At 36.3% G+C, this 4,937-nt stretch overlaps 1 non-coding gene across 1 annotated transcript; it reads left to right on the top strand.

The window, feature by feature from the left end:
• Nucleotides 1–1,188: 1,188 nt before the first annotated feature.
• On the top strand, nt 1,189–1,356 carry LOC141423499 (U1 spliceosomal RNA). The gene has a single exon (XR_012448365.1). It is a non-coding gene; the product is annotated as a U1 spliceosomal RNA (small nuclear RNA).
• Nucleotides 1,357–4,937: the final 3,581 nt, after the last annotated feature.

Here is a 4,937-nt window from a genome sequence, read left to right as displayed (position 1 = left end):
TGCTCCTTAAACAAACTTTCAACCAATCTTTGTAATTTTACTTCCACTATCTTCACTTTTAGAGGCTCTTGAAACTGCTTATTCCTGAGCTTTGGGGGGTTAGTAGTGTAATCTGTTTTGATTAATTCTTAGCTTTCACTTGCTTTAAATTTGATTCGGCTCTCTTTGGTCTACTAAATCACTTCTTACCACTCTTCCACCTAATTTCCTGTAAAATTGTAAAATTTTGTTCCTATTGTCTCTTTTCCCTTTTTCTTTATTCTTGTGGGTTTATGCCTAAAAGTAAATAGCAGCCAATAAAACAAATAAACAAAACAAAAGCAACAACAACAACAACAACAAAAAACCATTTTATTTTAGTAGGATTTTGGAAGTAGAAAATGTTTAAGCTTCCATTTTTGCCTGAAGGTCCCTTTGGAATAGGGTGTGGATCTCAGCTTGTAGAGTCTGAAGCTGATAAAATATTATTTGAGATAAATTTTACAAAGTTATGAATGCCCTCTAGGACACATTAATACCATGAGGTGACTGATGACCCCACACCTTTATGTGTCATGCTAATGAATTGGGTCGATGGGGATAACTGGAAGACATTTCTACTCTGCATGACCAAAAATAACCTACTTTTTACTGTACTTTGAGGTAGAGACCTACATAAATGTATGGATAGTAAATGTATCTCCAAGTCAACTTCCCTTTAGTCAAATTCTACAAGTTCCCGCAGGTACTCCATTTCCACTAATGGAAGGGGAAGTGAATCAGAAGAGGATCAAGGTAGGGAATTGGATGATGAAAAGAGTCATTACTTGGGTGTTGTGAAGCCTTTCTGAGGAAGAATTCATGAGATTTGGTTGCTAATTCTGTCTTGAGAGGTAAAGGAGAGGAAATCTTATGTGAGAAAGATCAATGAGATTAGGAACTTTTCCCAATTGTCCCTTCAAAATTTAAAGGCTATACCTCCTTACCTTCTCAGAGTTCTATTCTACCTTCAAAAGTTGTATTCAGTTGGAATATCTACATATCTATGTAAATTAAGGTTAATGAAGATGGTGATACTGTTGGAAGTCTCTTTCAAAGTGTGGACATCTAGTGATAATTCTCTTTCTTTTTTGTTCTCCAGGCTGAAAACACAACTCTTTTCTTAGACCTCAGTTTTCACAAGAAGGAGTCAGATTAAGATCCTATTTTATACTTACCTGGCAGGGGAGATACCATGATCACGAAGGTGGTTTTCCCAGGGCAAGTTTTATCCATTGCACTCCGGATGTGCTGACTCCTGTGATTTCCCTAAATGTGGGAAACCTGACTGCATAATTTGTGGTAGTGAGGGACATTTATTTATTTTCATGGCCCATGTTTCTCTGATTGTTACTTATAGGTATTGTACAGTAAGTCCTTGCATGAGGAATAACTCATTCTGAGGGAGTGGCTCAAGTGGTAGAGTGCCTAGCTAGGAATAAATCATGGCTTTATTCACTGGATGAGGCAATTAGATTTGCATCTTCTAGTATTAGATTTTTTTAAAATTTTTTGGTGGCACTTAAGTTTGAACTCGGGGTTTCATGCTTGCTAGTAGTTAGATTTTTGAAATAAGCAAGCCACTTTGTATTTCTTGAGATTTTGAATATCTCTTTCACAAAGAAATGTCGTTTTTTTTTTGGTTTTTTTTTTTTGCATTTACAGGAGTTTGAACTCACACTTACTAGTCAGTCAGGCACTCAACCACAGGAGCCATGCCTGCCTCCAGCCCAAGAAATTTCTTCTTGAGACTCCAACCCTAGTGATAGGAAAAGGCATCTCCTTCAAAGGCAATTTTAGCTTTGGCCAGGATTTTGGTGTGTTCTTGAAGAGATTTATTTTTGGCAACAAATTGAATCTAATTTATGAGCTCTGGGACTTTGGGCAAACCACTGAAACTTTCTCTTTCTCTGTTCCTCTCTTAAATAGGAATGACAGTTGCTATGTTAGAAGGGTGTTTTCTACATTAAATACCAAGGGTATTGAAAAAGTTTAGCCAAATATCTGGCAGGTAGTATTTGCCTCATATATATTATTTCTCACCATCACCTTGAAACCAGAATGTTTCACAGGACTCTGACATACTCTACTCATGAAGGTCTGAACCTACAGCTTTTGAGTCTCTCTTTTCTGCCCCACCCAGTCCTCATACACTTCCTCTCCTTTCTTTCTTTCTACCCAACATCAACTTGCCAATCAGAGGAATGATTCTCTCCCTACTCAAATTTATGGCTGGACCTAGGCCTCACCTGATGTAGTGCCCTACCCATTATCCACAGTGAAGGAAATGGTCTTTAGGCTTGGCCAGTGATTATCTTACCCAGAATTACTGAGGAAAATGTCTTCCTTTCCATTGGGATTGGAAAGCTAGTAAGATTTGAGTAGGCAGTTAGTAGCCACCTCAAGGGGAAACTATCTGAGAATGGGGCAGAGAAAGTCAGCTTCACGATTAAATAAGTTTTGTTTTTTGATAAATACATTTATGAAACTACAATGTCCCTGGATTTCCTAGTTTTATGAGTCAAAAAATGCCCTTTGATATTCAAGCTAATATTAAATTGGTCAAGAAACATTTGAAACTAAAAGAATGGCTCCTTCTATACTTCTTTTCTCTTTCCCTTCGTTCACATGGTAGGTTTGGACTGTGTTTGGTCCTTTCTGGCAATAAGAGATTTTCAAAGTAAAGACATACACTTAAAAGGCAGTGGGCTGTTATATTTAATGAGCCATGCAGTTCAATGTTTGGGATTTCTAGAAAATAGTTCAATGAGTTTCCTTAGTAGTTTTAGTATAGATATGACCTTAAAACTAAAATCATTGGAGAAATGTCTGAAAGGCACTCAGAATGCAGCTGTTTAAGCCACAATTTTAAGAGATTTATGTTCATGGGTAAATATAGCTGAGGTTAGAAATATAGTTGTTTAAGCCACAATTTTAAGAGATTTATGTTCATGGGTGAATATAGCCTTGGGTTACTTGATCCCAAGGCTGTTGTGTTGTCACGATCGATGTTCCACCAGGGCTTGAGACCAAGCCTCCAACACATAGGCATGTAGGAAACATTTAAAATCAAGCCAAAGCAGGTATCTACTTCTCCATCTACTATACACATGATGCACAACTTTGATTCCCTTGGGGTTGAACTTAGGTGTCATGATTAAGGTGGCTAATGTCAGATCGATGCTGGACCATTAAAGAAAGTCATACCTTTGTCTCACTCAGCCAAATGCTGAGACTCAGGCTTCTTCTTAACTAAAAATTTCAAATGAACCTTTAACACTCAGTGCATTCTGATGAGTGGAAATCACATGATCTAAAAATTAGAAAACCTGGATACTATCTGAGTCATTTATTCTATCATGATCATTTGTCCTTTGGCTCTTAATGAAATTTTTCTGAGCCTCAATTTGCTCATCTGTCCAATAGGGCTGGCCATACTCACCAGGACAACACTATAGGATTGTCTGGAAGATGGAAATGACATAGTGGATAAGAAATGCATTTGATAAATTATGGTATCTTATATGAGGTTATACTAACCACAAAACAACACTGAAATAGTCATCATTATTCCTGAAAAGAATAGATTATATGTGAATGTCATACTTATCCAAATCTATACAACTTCATTGCTGTGCATTTCACAATAAATTAACCTTCCATTAATTCAGTCAAAGAAACTTGCTAAGTCTTTTTACTTTTTAAATACTTTTCAATATTTTTAGGGTTATAGAAAAAAATGAATGAAAATTACAGAATTCCCATACATTTATTCATCTTTCCATTCCTAATTTCCCCTGTTATTAACTTAATCTTGCACGAGTGTGGTACATTTGTTACAGTTGATGAGTCAATATTGATACATAGTTGATAAATGCCATAGTTTATATTAGGGGTCACTCTTTGTGTTGTACATTCTATGGGTTTTGGCAAATGTGTGATGACATTTTATCTTATCACTATAGCATCCACCCTTACGGATTAGCTTTTGTCACTTAGTAATATGCACTGAGGTGTCTTCATGTCTTTTTGTGGCTTGATAGCTCATTTTTTATCCCTTAATTTCCATTATCTGAATACACTACAGTTTGTGTATCTATTCACCTGCTGAATTACATATTGGTTGCTTCCAAGATTGGGCAATTCTGAATAAGGTAGCTATACACATTTGTATGCAGGTTTTTATATGGACATGTTTTCAGCTCATTTGGGCAAATACTTAGGAGTGTGATTGGTGGATCATAGGGTAAGAATATGTTTAGTTTTGTAATAAACTATAGTGACTGTACCATTTTGTATTCCCACTAGCAATAAATTAGAGTTCCTGTTTTTCCACATCCTTATCAATATTGATGTTGTCGGTGTTTTAGATGTTGGTCATTTGGATAGGGTGTGTAATGGTATGTCATTGTTTTTTTTTTAATTTTTTTGCAGTACTGGGGCTTGAACTCAGGGCCTATACCTTAAGCAACTCCACCAGTGAAGGGTTTTTTTTGAGACAGGGTCTCATAAACTATTTGCCTGGGCTGGCTTCAAACTGAAATACTGATCTCTGCCTCCTGAGTAGCTAGGATTACAGGCATGAGCCACTGGTACCCAGCATCATTGTTTTAATTTGCAATTCCCTAATGACATCTGAAGTTGATCATCTTTTCCTAGGTCTACCTGTCATCTGTCTATCTTCTTTGATGAAGTGCCTGTTCAGATCTTTTGCTCATTTGTTGAATGGGTTGTTTATTCTCCTACTGTTGAGTTTTAAGATTTCTTTGTATATTTTAGATACCAGTCCTTTATTTGATGTGTGTTTTGCAAAGCTTTTCTTCCAGTTTGTGGCTTGTCTTTGCATTCTCTTAATATTGCTTATTTTTAATTATTTAACCTTAACATCATGGTCCAACTATTTTTATATACTCATGACA

The sequence above is a fragment of the Castor canadensis genome, chromosome 5 (assembly GCF_047511655.1).
Source record: "Castor canadensis chromosome 5, mCasCan1.hap1v2, whole genome shotgun sequence".
Lineage (NCBI taxonomy): Eukaryota > Metazoa > Chordata > Mammalia > Rodentia > Castoridae > Castor > Castor canadensis.
Note: the sequence above shows the minus strand (reverse complement) of the source record. Positions and strands in the feature narration are given on the sequence as shown.